This window comes from Alligator sinensis, unplaced genomic scaffold (genome assembly GCF_000455745.1).
Source record: "Alligator sinensis unplaced genomic scaffold, ASM45574v1 scaffold660_1, whole genome shotgun sequence".
Taxonomy (NCBI): Eukaryota; Metazoa; Chordata; order Crocodylia; family Alligatoridae; genus Alligator; species Alligator sinensis.
The window spans coordinates 880,438-896,243 of NW_005842237.1; the positions used below are offsets into that span (position 1 = coordinate 880,438).

At 38.8% G+C, this 15,806-nt stretch overlaps 1 protein-coding gene across 7 annotated transcripts in view; it reads right to left on the reverse strand.

The window, feature by feature from the left end:
* The window catches only part of GRM8 (glutamate metabotropic receptor 8), a 582,624-nt gene that overhangs the window by 338,111 nt on the left and 228,707 nt on the right, over positions 1-15,806 (reverse strand). The window contains exon 1 of one of the 7 annotated variants that reach the window (XM_025208558.1): positions 9,046-9,286. The exons of the other annotated variants lie outside the window; for them this stretch is intronic. The gene's annotated coding sequence lies outside the window, so the exon portion shown is untranslated. Of the gene's footprint in view, positions 1-9,045; positions 9,287-15,806 lie in introns of those variants that run through there. 7 annotated transcript variants of the gene reach the window in all.

The window sequence follows — 15,806 nt, forward strand, 5'->3', positions numbered from 1 at the left end:
TTTCCCTGCCTGAGGAGGTGAAGCTCATGCAGCCAGTCACTGCTAGCCCTCTCAGCAGTGCATGCAAAGTTGCCCAAAAGCATTGTGTCTGGACAGACAGACACACAGACAAACAGACTAAGACCTTTATTATATTAGAATTCTGATGTAATTCCAAAATTATCCTTTAGTCTGTATTTCCACATGGACTTAAAATTTTAGAAATACAGACACAGAAGTTACTGGAGCCCTGCTCCTCCCACACAAAAAATGGCCATTCTAAAAGGAACAATCATTAGAAGAAAACAGGAGGGAAGTTTAGGAGAGAAAACAAGAGGCTGCTCTATGATGGGCTATGGATAAGAGGAGCAGCACTGGTCTGACAGCAAGGATACCTAGTGTCACCAGTCATTGGCAATACATAGGTGGTACACGTGGGTGCATGTGCACCCCCTGAGATTGACCATGTACCCCCTGGAAGCACCAGCCATGAAACTGGAAATGCCAGCAGAAGTGCACCAGTCAGCAATTGGCCACTGGGGAACCCCCCTGGTCGGAAATTGGCAGCTGGGGTACCCCTCCCAATCAGTGATCTGATGCTCCTCCGCCCCCCAGACTTGGGAGGCACCAGTCACCCATGTCACCAGTGATTGATAAAAGATCCCTGCAGCCCTGCTGCAGTATAATCAGCCAACCAGAATTACTTTACTTTATAGACATTGAGCCCAGAAAAGAGCCAAATATCTGAAAAAATTGTGATCACTCTTTCAGAATACAATATGAACACTGTGTATTAGTGACCATCATTGTTCCTGTAATACAAGCTGAAGCATAAAGGTATGTTTTATTGTGAATCTAGTCTCTCTCTTGGTCTTTTAATAACAATATATCATATCATCTGACTGATAAGGCCATTTTACATCCACACTGCTAGTCTGCTCACCTGGTTACAATAATTTGACATCTCCTTCCCTATTATACATAACATTTTTAAAACATTCTTCATTATCTATTTTTTTCAAAAGCTATCACAAATTATACCACACAGAAATCTATTATCTATGGAGCACTCACATTTCACTCATTATCAAAGAAAAAATGCAGATATACATGTTTTCAGCCTTATTAATTCCATAAATGTATTACCCGTTCAACCTTGGCATAGACATAATGGAAGAAAAATTAAGGTACTTCAATTTTCTCTGAATAATACATTGAAGACAGAAATATGATTAGCACAATGGACTCATGGGAAAGAAGCTCCATGTTGCAAACATTAACTAAAAGTCCATCCCACGTTACCAGTTGGAGTTAGGGAGTGGGAAGAAAAGTGAAGATAATAAATAACAAAAGGGAAGACAACAAAGAAAGTAAAAACGCCTACCAGAAAACTTGTTTACATCCTTTCAATGTTCAGAAAAAAGCACAAATACCAGCACTAGCCCTTAAACAAAACTTTTACTAAATGCTTAGCATACCATATTTAAATGATAATACTATATTAAATAATATTAGTCACTTATTTGTAAAGCCTAGCCTTTGATCACCATCAGATTCTGAGGTGGAAAAACACTTAGTTTGTTCTCAAAGATTTCCACAGAGCATTCTGCCTCTGCTTATTCAAGAAGTTTCCATAGCATAATGCCAAAAGATTTTCATGGTGCAAAACAGAGGATGACCATTCACAAGACCATGCCAAATATTCTGACAGACAAAACCTGTCTTTCCACTTTCATGATATCAGTGACTTAATTTGTTTGCTTATAAAGGAACTTCAACTGAGAAACTTGCTTTATTCCCAGATACAGCTAGGAGGAATTTTCTTTGGCTGGATTTTCAAGCTGTGAATTCTGGAACAAACAAAACCAGTGCAAGTTTGAAATTTTTTTTCAAAACAACTCTCCATGCAAGAAGGCTCACAGACAGCAGAAGATTCAAAGACATGGCCATGAATTGAAGTTCAAAAGGGGGGTTCTTGCTGGAAGTCCTGTTGCAGCCATTTTTAAAGATCTTTGTAAATTGGCTTATGGATGAGGAGGTTATCATTTTTTAAAAGTTAAAAATGAGGAACAGTAGTGAAAAGGAGGTGAATCCTACCCACCTCATTTTAATACCCTAAGTGCAGATATCTAATACAGCAGTATTTAGACCTTCCACAAAGAAACACTGCAGGGGTAGGGGCAGCAACAGTTGTGAAATGTTGCCTGGCGCTGGTTGTTTCCGGTGTCTGCTGTGTGCCACCTCTCAAGTTTAGAAGCTCATATTCATTCTCTCCCCACTGCCCATACAAGAAGGAGAAAGAACAGATTATCTTCAAGAAGGAGAAAGAACAGAATATTTTGGGGAATATTTTACCAATATGAAGAGGACCAGCTAAGGGTCTATGTACGTCAAAGGGTTTAGTCCCTCTCTTTCTGGCATAAATGGATCAATAGACCTCTGCTGGGTAGAAGCACAAAGTTAACTTTATCCCTCTGTAAATAAAATGACCATTGGAAAGTTTTATCCAAGAACCATATTATGGTTTACAACTCTTAGCACTTAGGCTAGGGACAGAAGTGGCACATAAACCGGTATGTGTAATTAGAAACTGGTTCAAACCTGCAACAGAACAGAAGTTAAGTGCACACAGACCAGTTTCAAAATGGCCAAATGTGGTTTAAGATAAACCTGGATGGATGTAGTATCAGACTTAACTGATTTAAGTTAAACTGGACTATGGAACTCCTGTCCCAGATCCCCTTCTGATCCAAGTTACCTTGCAGTCTCCCAGAATCCCAGGATGCTTTGCAGACCCTTTCTACAAGCCCCCCACCCCCTTCACAGGTTGGCCCACTGGAATGCAATGCATACTCAACCAGTGCCAAGCTGACTCCAGGATGAGGCATCCTTCCCCCCTTCAGGGGGAGAGTGGGCAGTTGCAGGCCATGTGTAGGGCAACCAATCAGGGATGACCCCCTCTTGGTTGTGCTGAACTCAGCAATAATCAGTGGGCTGGGAGGCATGTTTGAATGTCCCCCACTTCTGGCCTGGGCCAATACAGGCCTCCACCTGCCTTTTTCAAGTGAAAATTGAATATGAATTCAGTTTGTTATTGGTTAGAATCATAGAAAATTAAGATTGGAAGGGACCTCAGGAGGTCATCTAGTCCTACCTCAATCTATGTGGTTTAGAGATACCTCTGAACAATGGTTCAATTTTCCCTCAAACTTTTTGATGGTCTGTACTTAGCCTTAGAGTCCAGCTATGTTAAACTTTCTGCTGTATCCCTTTTTCCATCATGTGTTTCCCTATCACTGCTATTTAGATGCTTTGTAATTCACTTGCTACATGAAGGAAAACGTTAATTCACATTAGCCTCCATCTGTCCATAGGCAAGCATTTGCTATGTTAAAAGGTATTTGGAGTAAGTTCTTATCTGGAGGGAAAAAAGCGGGATTTACAATCTATCTTGTAAAACAATGTAAAATAACCTCAACCATTAATCCCACCTTTGCTGCCAATATATTAATGAATAAGTATTAGAAGATGAACAATGATGGTTTAGAGATACCATCAACCACCGGGATGGCTCCTAGGCCCAAGTCAATGCCCCAGGAACTGGTGTGCAGTGTTGTCAAGGCCGAAGCATTAGAAGCCATTCCATAGGGCTGTCACCCTGAATGATGCTGTTGGGCTGCTGTTGCACATTTCTCTGCATTGCAAGTCTCCATTTGGCATTTTCAGCACAGCCCTGGCAAATAAGGATAGTTAAAGTGTGACTGACAATCGAAGCCAACAGATTCAGTCTATATCTGAATACGGTGCTCTGTTTTACTGTGTATCATAAGGGAGGACAGACAGCAGCTCATCAGCTGAGCCAGGGACCAAGTAGGGAGGCAATTAAATGAAATGGGCAAGAATCTGGGCCATAAATGAGAATGCAATCAGTTATATGGCTCAAATGTAAAATCTGATAGACAACTTAGATCTGACTCTTGCTACTACCTGAGGAGAAACCCAGATATTTTTAAATATCCAGTCTACTGTGTAGCCAAAGAGAGGACAAAAATAATAACATCATAAACATACCAATTCCCAAGGCCCATTTAACTCTTTTCCTCTCCCACTCAGAGCTGGTCTATGCAGCTGTAGCAGCAGGTCCAGGCAAGGATGCAGTCAGGCAGCCCAACACTAGAGGCAGCTGGGCACAGAAGGCAACAATGGCTGTGGCAAAGCCAGTTGTTATAGTGGCCAGGTCAGCCACCGTTGTGGTGGTGGCTATTTTTGTGCCTCCATCACTCTTTCCCCACAAGCATGGCACCCAGGGCTTCTTCCCTTAGTCACTCCTCCTCAGTTATGCTACTGGGTCCAGGGCAGGCAGAAATGAACACACCCCACCCACTCCAATCTTCAGGCATACTCGCCAAATGCACTAGCAAGATGTTCTCATCACTAGTGTTTGCATTCCCAGAAATTTTCTCACTGGGACTTGCCACTACAGTAGAATGGACAACCCCGGCCCCTCACCTCCACCATTTCCCAGTTTGCCCTCTCCTTGCCCCCTGACTACAAATTCTGATCAAAGATCCATTGACCAATTATGAAAAGCAAACAAATATATAAACTTTATCACCGGCTTGGGGATAATTCACAAACAAAAACAGAGGGAAATTCACTGAACAAATCATGTGCTGTAAATTGTTTGCCTACTGCTAGCCCTGGATCAGTGTCAGGGTTGTTTTGAGTAAAAGCTCAAACAATGCAAATACTCCCTTTTGTATAAAAATTGCAACACCGAACCAAAGAACATAGATCTCTGTTCCTTCTCCTTTTCTGTCAGCCATGATCAACATTAAGTTTTGTTTCCTTGTTGCATCTTTTCATAGTGATTCAGTAGCATGTTTCCATGCAAAGATTTGTTGTCCTGACACATTTGTGACCAACAATTCCACAAGTGCTGTCAGATCACCTTAACCTACTGACAGGACTTCCCTGAATTTGTTCGTAATGGTAGGGAACCCTGGCATTTGGATGTTTAAGTCATGAAAGGTTTTAATCCGGAGGTTTCTAAGGATTTTTTCCCCTCGGTTTTCTTCATCATTACAAGCTGCCATTCAGCTACTTCAAGTCATTGTTTAACCTTTCTCAATCAGTGATCAGATCTATCAGTTTTGACACACACTTTTCAATTCTCTCTTGTAACACAGATGGTGCCCTATGTATTCCATATATATAATTGTTTTTTTTCTTTTGAGCAAAACTTTGCAGCATCTGTTTATGTGAAGGCCTTGTTGTCAAGTTCCTCAGAGTATCAAGTACATCAAAAACAGAAAACATAACTGGATGTGCCCATGTGCACAGTTTTTTTACCCCCTCCTTCCCCAAAGGCCTTTGAAAAAATAGGAGTTCACAGAAGTGCATTTAAATCACTGGTGCTGCATAAAACCCCTTTAAGAATTTCACCTTTTTCAGTCTCTAGGACACACAGAGGGGCCTAATATATAGTAAGAAAACCTGGCACTCCATAACAGCATTATTTTAGAAAAGAACTATATGTTTGCACATCCTCATATGTTTGACTCAGAAATGGATGCTCCTTAATACATTAATTCTGTTCTATCCATTATATGTACATTTACAGATGCTACTCTGTTTCCCCCCAAATATCTACTTCTGCTTATAAATGTATCAACTGTACTTTTTAAATATGCCTCTTTATATAAGACGTAACAGTAGCCTTCTTCCATGTAGGTTTGGGGAAACTATATCATTTGCACCTGAAGATTAAATTACTTTCAAATCTGAGGACCAAGTATTTTTATATTAATGGTACCAAATTCATCAGAAGTTTATCATAGGGATCCTATTTTCATACCAAGGGAAGTCATTGAAAAGGCTTATTTTGCAGGTTTCTGAAATATTTAACATTTATGTGAAAAATGAGGATATCCAATACTATATTAGATGGAATAAAAACAGTTTCATAGGGCATTAAACTCTCATACTTCATAGCACAAGTCAACCACTATATCTTATGGGGTTAGGAAGACATTCATTCATCTGAAAGTTGTTCCAAAACTGTGCACTACTAAATTTCATGTACCTTCCTTTTGAAGCATCTTCTGCTATCAGAGACAGTCTGCTGGGCCAGATAGATTATTGGTCTGATTTGGCATGGCAATTTATGCCTGAATCTCAAATTTCTGTGAATTGACTGCTTTTCCAAGTTCTTGTTCCCAGCTTTCCTCTACTATCCATTGTCTTCTCATCCATTGCTTACATATTCAAGATATCTATCAGATCAGCCAACCATTTTCCTTTTAATTTGCTTAGTAACCCTCAGCAACTTTATTACTGCATTTTATTTCATTCTATTTTCTACTCCCTGCCATTTTGTAAAGGAAAAATTATATTTTTAACCTCATTTCCTTAAGCAAGGAGAGTAAATTATTTTATCTTTATTCTTATGTCCAATATATGCCACCATGAAGTGCCTGCTCTGTTTAGAACTAAATTACCCTCTTCCTCCATTTACATATGAACTACTTGAGCTGTATCAGTGTATCAAAGCATAGAAATGTGCATTGACTAAAACTGATCTACATTATCCAAGGCTTGGATTAAATGAAGATAAGGGAAATCCTTTTTAAATGTAAAAAGGTTAAGCATATAAAACATGTCAGATTATCTAGTTTGCACTTAAAACACTTTAGAAATAAAAGTACTGAAAGTAGCAAAATCCTTCATCTTCTGTAGTCATGGATCAAAGGGTCGAGATTTAATTGTTTAAAGAATATTCATTAGGCCGGTTGTCCTTTTAATTCAAAGGTACTTTTAATATATTTTAGTGCAGTTTACAGTATAAGTACATCATTATTGAACACCATTAGATTTTCAAACCAATCTCTCTGTGAATATAACTTATTGAATTTGCTTCCTAAACCCCTTGGGGTATGTCACACTCCTGCAAGCAGCACAGAACACAAATTCTAGCATTCAAAGTACAGTGATAATCATGGTACAAAAAAACTAAAGAAATTTGGTCAGTAGATGGTCTTAAACATTAGCAGGAAGCCATGCAGAGTGGGTATAATAAGATGAGAGGGTCTCTGTCCCCCACATCCAAGAATAAATACCAAGTTGCACTGAGGAATGCATTAGATTCATGTATAGGTCTTTTTCCGGATTGTACCTTAATAGCAAGGTAATCTATGGATCTTTGCCAGGGCCACTACTGTTTCAAGGGTTTATTTATGAAAAAGGAAAAGGGCAAGACAGTGTAATGACCTAATGAAGGTAGGCAAGTGAGCATGATGGCAGATTCAATTATTTGTTATTTCTTTTCCAACTGCTGGTGAACAAATGGCTTATAAGAATTGTTTTCCCTTACATTTTCTTTAGTCTACCTACTGCACTATTGAGCCCTTAAATCAACTGTATAGCAAGCCCAATAATAGGTGTTACAGGTAGTCACTTTTTAAAATTTATTTTAGCAAAGATCAGATGCACTGTGAGGCTGTGAAGGTGGGAAGGAAGATGAGTTTCCTCTTCCTCACAGAGATGAGTAGGTGGGTGGAAAAATGCCATGTGAATGAAAGTTAACTTTGATTTATCATGATAAGAGTCGCACCAAATAAAATTACTCAGGGCCATGCCCTCATTTGATTCCACAGTAGTTATGTTCCTGGGAAGTATACAGTGCAAGAAGAGAAAGATTCTGAATAAATAAGCTTAGCCTGAAACCTAAGGAGTATATTGATTCACAATCCATTTATCTCTGAATTTGTGCTACAGCAAATAATTACTGTAGGAATACTCTGGACAATTATAATCCAGCCTTAAATTGTTAACTTCTACCAAACCTTTGCATTGTGATAATAAGTAGAAGAAATCCAGTACAGTAGTCACTTTTAAAAGGCTGTTGATAATGCAATAATATACAATGCCCACTTTAAAAAGATTTCACAATAATTGATTTGTGCATACTGTGTTTTAATAACTCACAGTTAGTAAATTCCTACTGCAACCAAATCTTCTTTAGTAAGTGCTTCCTCAGAACACTTATAATAATTTTCTTTGAATACCTGTGGCTAGAACAAATCATGCCATCTAGAGTAACCTGCTGAGCTCAGCCCTACTGTGAACGTTCTTACTTAAACCACCTGTATCTTCTCCACTCTGGATTTGGCAGTGAAGAAATAGTTGCATTAAGTGCACAAAATAGTACAGTCTGCTAACCTAAGAATTTCCAGAACACAGAATATATGGTATTTACTGCACCCTGAAGCAATTCATATCCCCATCCTCTAGTCAGATTCCCACTCTCCTCAATGGTCTGTAATGTTAGGGTTATCCTGAATACATCTTCTCTTCCCATCTCCCTCTGTATATTAATATAGAACTTTAAGCATATGAGTAGCCCCATATTACTAGGTGTCCTTGCATACTTAATATATAATGTACAATACACAGGATATTTTTTTTCTCTCATGAAAAAATAAATCTAAACTTAAGCTATGTATACCAGAGCTATACAACAAAAATAATTTATGGTAAAAGCTTTTTCCCCCTAAAACTTTAATCGTTTTGGGGGTGGGTTGGATCTTATTCACAGGTGTGTCTTATGCTCTGGAAAGCACAGGAAGTACCTAATTGTGCAATATTTTCTGCTTCTGCCACTACCTTAAATTCTTATCCATACCTTCATCTCCTCTCATCTTTAATACTGCAAGTTCTTTTTTAAATGACTTTAGCGAGTCTCAGCTTTACAGACACAAACTAACACAAAAAAATACTCCCTACCTCTTCACAACAGTATGCAAAACCTGACCCCCCCCCCACTTGAACTTTATTCATTAGGTAAGGCCATCAAGCCATCAACTTCTGAGAGAAGGAAAATGGCATTGTGGTCAAGACCCAATCAGGAGGTCTCTAGACTATACTTCTAGCTCTGCCTTTCATGCCAGGAATCCAATGAGGGTTAATGCCTTAATGGTTGTGTTGTTTCTCAATGCCTTAGCAATAAATGTCTAAGAAAAAGAAAAGAAAAAGAAAGAAAAACCATTATGGATATAACATTCAAACCTGGCTGCCTTGTTTAAACTCTTCATGGACTTGCTCCATCCTACAATCCAGAACTTTGCCCAGAGTCACCGCTATGCTCCAGCTGCCTTGAGTCACCAAATAAATTGATTAGATAAGCAGGGTTGAGGGATGCTTTGCAGCACCTGAGTAATGCAAAACAGCCAGAGCATACCAATGAATCGGGTCCTCGGTTTTCTGTGGATTGTGCCTGTAGTGAATTTTACCAAAGTCCCTGTCTCCTCTGCCCATCTAACACAGGCTTTCTTTTTGTCTCTTCACACAGTCTTAGCCCCTCCTTGTGTGAATGCCTCTCCTCACATCTCTGCTACGTAAAACAGCTATCTTATCTCATAACCTCATTAGCATTCTATTTCTTTTCAAATTACACTTTCTCCTTGTCTATGGCTGTTATTCTCAGTCTCTCTCTCTCTTTAGGCTTAGTTGTTACTTCTTCTGTTATAAACTGTAACTCTATAATGTGTTTTTAGAATACAGTTTATATGAAAGGTATCATGCAGAAGGCTGAGGATAATGCACCTGCTTTTACCAAAAAAATAGAACTTTCCTGGGCAGGAGCTATAGCCACTACTGTAATCACGCAGAAGGATAATCATGAAAGAAATTAGATGGATTCTTTACTGCTCTTTAATATTATAAGGAAGGTGATGAAGAGAAACAGTATTTTATTTGCATTCTCATTAATATCTATGCTAAAAAGGAGGAAAAGACACATCTGCTCAATGTTAAACAGAAGAGTTTTTTTTTTCTTTCCTAATTAATTAGAGACATATTCAAAACCAGCTCAGCAATATGAAAATGACCTTTGAAGATCAAAGTGGGAAGCCATATGTGGCTAAATCCTGCTCACCTTATGTATGCAAAACTCTCACAGAAATCAAATGGGAGTTTTATGTCAGGATTTGTACTGCAGTCATCAGCTCATTAAGTGATGGTCATAGAACAACGTATGGTTTAATTTGACCCCAGTGTTTTTATAATTCAGGGATATTTTTCTTGGCCATTTTCTTCTCCTCCCATCCTTTTATCCAGCTCTTCTTGAACATGTTTTAACTCCCACCCAGCCCATTTCAATCATCCCATTCTCCTTTTGCACAGTTGGCAAGTTTCTTGAAATGCATACAGAATCCTAGGAGAGAGAACACTAGCACTGCATAATTTAAGAGAGACTCATTACACTGCTTCTTCATTTCAATTGCTTGAAATTCATATGTACCTCAAGGCATATGGGAGATCCAAAGCAGGATCTAAATGTATGACTTATTTTATATTGTTCTTTTGTGAGTAAAATGTCTTACTACTAACGTCTAGAGGGTTTAACTAATAAATCAGAATCAAGCATTCACTGTTCTTACACAAAATATTTCACAAAATTACTTCAAAAATCACTCTTACTGTACAGTTTTGCATTACATATTTATTATAAATCTGTTCTTCAGTATAGATATTGTATCTACATTTACTAAGAATCATTTTGTATTACTGTTACTTTCCCAGCAATACTTATTAAACTTAAAATAACTGCTGCTAGAATCAGGAGGTGTAAAGTAAAATACTTCAATACCATTTACTGTATTCATAGCCAAAAGCAGATTACAGAGTTATGTGTTTTGTGTGTTATGCTTTTTCACTACTACATTTGTTTATTATGATGGTCCAGTCATTTAAGAGAAAGTTAAATACATTCTAGACATTAGTAGGAGGCTAAAAAAGATCTAATGCCCTAACCTGGTCATAAGACTGTTGCAAGATGTTCTCTGTTGATTATTAACCTGTTCCTGCCAGTGTTTTCTGCACATATAGAATGTACACTAAATATTCACAGTCCAGGTTCAAAAAAGCATTTAAGTATCTAGCAAAGTCACCTTTTAAGAACTTTTAGTTAATATGGAGTCAGAACCTCAGCCAGTGTACATCAACCTAATTTCAATTAAGACAATACACAGAATGCAATTCCTTTCCTAAACTGTTGGCTAAGGTTACTCTAGTCTGCAAAACATCCATTTACTTTTATCCACTGATCAGTGGTTTGGGATGACTGGTCCTAGAACAAAAATATAGTGCAAACAATACAAGGCTTTTGGAAAAAAAAACAATGTTGAATGGTTAATTACACTTTACTTTTCCTTCTTGGGTAAAAAATAAATATCAATGTTTTGTTTAAAATCATGGTTCTGTTACTATCTACAGTTGTGCTATCCATCTCTTTTTCCTACAGTTCACTGGTTTTGTTGCTTGTTTTCCCTAAGATTTATTTCTATTTTATGGCAAATGTTGTACCTCCAGCTTGTTAACTTAAAATGTATAGAATGCCTCTAGTGTTGAACTTCCACTTTTAACAGTAAGCTCAGATTTCTGTTTATAGAATCGTGAAGTAAAAATATGGGTCCCGTGGGGCAATTCAGAGCATAGTTCTCAATTAGCCAAGTACAACATTAAAGGCCAAGATCTTTATGAAGAAAACTAATAAATGCATGGCAGTTGGCAACAAAGGGAGACTATGGGGAATGCTGGAAAAGTATACTAAATTCAAGAGAGACATCCTCCAGAGGAGAAAGGACATGAACAGTGCTCTATAAACTTGATAATAATTAAGACTAGTAATAGTGCTCTCTGACATCTAGATTTGGATTTTAAGCATCCCGTCATGGAAATTGCAACCAGCTGGAGAATTCAGAAATTGATCCAGCTTTGGATTCCAAGTCTTACATTCCACAAAAGTTCAGCGGATGTAACACTTTGGTTTGAGCTCATCTCTAATTACAATCAGAATTTTAAAATGTGCATATAGTAGAAACTGCAGGGAGCAAATGCTTTCCACAACCATTTGCTTGGTGGTTATCTTGGAGATGCATCCTTCCTTAGTGCGCATGTCTACACATGCAATTAACGCACCTGAAATTTCTGCGCAGAAAATTCAGGTGCATTCAAATGGGTGCCCACATGTATTAAACTGGGCCCCCACATATACCTGGAGCAAATATGTTGCCAATGGGAACAGTTCAGTTTAGGGCTGCTCCTACCCGGCTCAGTCCCTCTGCAGCAGTCAGGGGGAAGCTCCAGCTCTGGGCTGGCAGGGGGCACAGCGGCTGATCCCAGTCTCCACCGGGCAGGGGAGAGGTGTCCCAGTCTCTGGGAAGCTGCCTCCCAGCCACATGGAGATCAGGACAGAGACTGGGAGAGCTGTGCTAATCATCACATACTAAAAAATGGTGCATTAGATTAGATGAATCTATTGTGCAGTAATTGCTGTGCACATGTACACACTTTTTACTATGCATTAGATTAGTCTAATATGCTGTAAAGCATCTTGTGTAGATGCAACAAATAGGACTTATTAGTATCAAATGCATTTACCTTGGGTCCAATTCTGCTCAAGTGCCTCCTGTGAGCTGCTGATACACAGCATCCCCACCTTCTCAAACTCTCCCTGCAAAATGGAATCAAGGGTACCTAGCACCTTGCAGAATTGGTCTTTTTTCTTTGCTTAATCACTTAAGCTCTATTACCTTCTACATTCTGCTTATGTAAGCAAATTCTTTGTGAAACAAAATTCTGACTAAATTCTTTAATCAGCTTTCGTTCAGAAACTGTTTATTTCCATCTGCATTACAAATGCAGGATTTAAACAATCTATCAACATGGCATAATGCAGCTAGTGATCTTGTCAGTTTGTCCTTTCCTCTCCAGGAAATGCAGATATTATATTCTGTACTTCTGAAGAAAGGAAATAATAGGATTAGAAAAACATTGAGGACAAGGGGATGTCAAACAAAAGAAAAGCATGCAGCAGTTCTAAAGCATTCTCATCTAGTATTGGGAATTGTAATCCATTTGTGCTAAAGACTTTGCCTCTGCTCATTATAAAAAAAAAAAGCATAAAAGCTTCATATATTTTGATACTCTAGTTTGGCCTATTGGGAACCGTAATTAAAACACATTTGAGGAAATGCAATTCTAGTCATTATTAAGCAACAGTCAACCACACAAACATGGCATTATCAGAGGATTACAAATAAGAGACAAACGGCAATCGAATAACCTTAATAGGTTTTGAGTTTACACAGCATATCAACTATTGATAATATATAATGCCCAGATGGTTTATGAAAATGGTTTTATGCTTGGACAAAAGAAAATGCAAAAATGTGGGCCACCAGGAATAACTACTTTTTCTATGCACTCATTGCTATTGTGCAGAAATAACTCAGTTCATTATCGTAATAAGCAGCCTTCATTAAATAGCAAGAACTCTAGGCAAATGTCCTAATTCTAAATATCTAAAGATTTCTTTTGTCTCTCTAAGGGACAGTTTTATTTTTAAAAAACAACTATTTAAGTACCTTAGCAAGTACATTACACATGTGAAGTTGCATCAGATATGTGTTATAAATTTTCATTAAGCTTTCTGTTTTCTGTATTTCTTTGTTCTTTGGAGATATGTATCAGTTTTGTTTTTACAGAGATTTTTTTTTTGCTTCAACAATTCCATTGTTGTTCATGGCTAGACAAAATAACCATTCAAGTGTCTTTTTGTTCTGTTGAAACTGGATGAAACTGAGAAGAATGGACTCCCGCTGTATAAAACAGTATAAACAAGAAAGGTGAAAAAATGTTTTTGACCTCCTAAAAGACTGTGCTTTCTAATTTAAATTAATCTTAAACACACTCAAAACCAGTCTTAACTGACTACAAACCAGTCTTAACTTCACTAAAGTTTTGTCCTCATCTCTCTTTCTCTGTAACTATCAACTTCCATATAGGCTGGCAGTATTTAACTAATGATTAATGCTGTAGTTAATGCTTCACAGCACCTAAAAATAAACCTGATAAATCTTTGTCATTTTTAAAAGCAAAATCAAACTGACCTTTTAAAAAAATTAAATAAGATCCTGGCTTTCCAAGTTAGGAGCTTGGGGTATTTTTCCTCACATTTCTGAGTCCCAGTCCACACCAGTATCAAAATCCTATAACGAAGGTTTTTTCTCATTCTATTTCTGCCCATGACTGGAGAAGGTATGCTGGGAGTCTTACGGAAAAGTCTCTTCTCAAAGGATTTCCAGCCCTGTCACACAGGATCAAAAGTTTAAGTGACTAAGATGAGCATCCAGTGTTTCAGGTGCTATGTAAACCTAACTCAAACTCAGAAATTGTCAAGATTCCACCATCATTATATTTAATAAGATCAACCCGTGTCTTCAGAGTATTTGGTATTCTAAAAATGTATGTTTACTTTATTATTCTTCAGTTCTCATATCATAAAGTCAAACTGTTTTAGGTGCACATGAAAACTGGGCTTGTGCGGTTATCTGTCTACCAAGGGTAGCATAAATGAATTTAAGATGAAGGTAGATAAAAGTACACTCACATTACTACATATTCCCATCTGCATTTTTGGGGGCGTTTCTGTCTAGGTATCTATTGCTTACAGTAGAATATTTTTTCAGCCTGCAAATAAGTAGGCAAAATTCAGCCACCATTTTAGCATGAACATGAATTGATAGCCATTATGCTTCCAGGTGTTCTGCCATGGGACTCACTCAGACCCACCTGCTGAAGTTCCATTTTCTATAAAATACCTAACTGTTCAGAAGAACAGGCACTGGGACCAAGATCTAACAAAGATAAGCATTTACACCACTGAGCTACAGTATCAGTCTCTTCATGAGACTATAATGAGCAACTTCCCCCCTACTTCCTCCTCCCCCCCCCGCAGAAAAAGAACCAGGTGATTAAAATATTTAACAGCGTTGGGAAATGTAGGTTTAAATCCTTTCACACAGTGAAAAGGGCTTTTATGTATTTTAGCCCATATTCTCTGGGGAAAAGTAAAGGACCACCACTTCCTCCAGGCCACAGAAACAAGTGGAACAAAATAAGACAGGTAATTGTTTAACAATAAATTCCTAATAAAGCTTAACAATGAGTTATATTTTGTAATAAAGTGCCTTGAATGATACTGTAGTTACATTGCAACTGCTGTGTAATTACACTGTGGTTAGGCTTAAAATCCTGGGGAATAAAACTACAAACCATCTGAAAGATTTACTGGCTACACTGGAATTTACCATCATGGCCTGTTTTTTTAAAGGTGCTCAGCATCAACAGCTTCCACTGACCTTGTGTGGATTTCTAAATGCAGAGTAGGCCTGTGCAAAGTGGCTAGTATTCACTTCGGATTCAGCCGGCTCAGGACAGTGATTTGATTTGGTGATTCAAATCACTGTCCTGAATCAATTTGGCTGAATTTGATTCAGCGATTCAGCTGCTGCCAAATATCCATATCTCCCAGGCCCATCCCCTGCCCGCTCTCCCAGCCCCAGTAATGGCTGCCCTGCTCGGCCCAGCTCCGGGCATTTTGGGGAAAAACAACCCCAACTCACGTGGTGCTGCCCGGCGGGGGGGCAATCCCCACTGCCCCCCACTGTCCCACGCTGCATGGGGGGCTCTGCATGAGCCCCCCCAAGACCCCTCCCTCTGTCCCAGCCCCCCTCCCTGCCCCATCACTGGCCCTTTAAGGAAAAAAAAAAACTCCAAACCCAAGACTCACTGACTTCTGCTCACTGGGGGGGATGATCCCCGCTGACCCCCATTGCCCCAAGCTGCATGGGGGGCTCTTCCATGAGCCCCACTAAGCCTCGAAGCTGCTGCAGGAGCTCACGAGTCCCGGAGAGGGGGCGGGGGTTGGGTTTTTTTTCTTAAAGGTCTGGAGTTGGCCCAGGCAGGGCAGCTGTGGGCGGGGG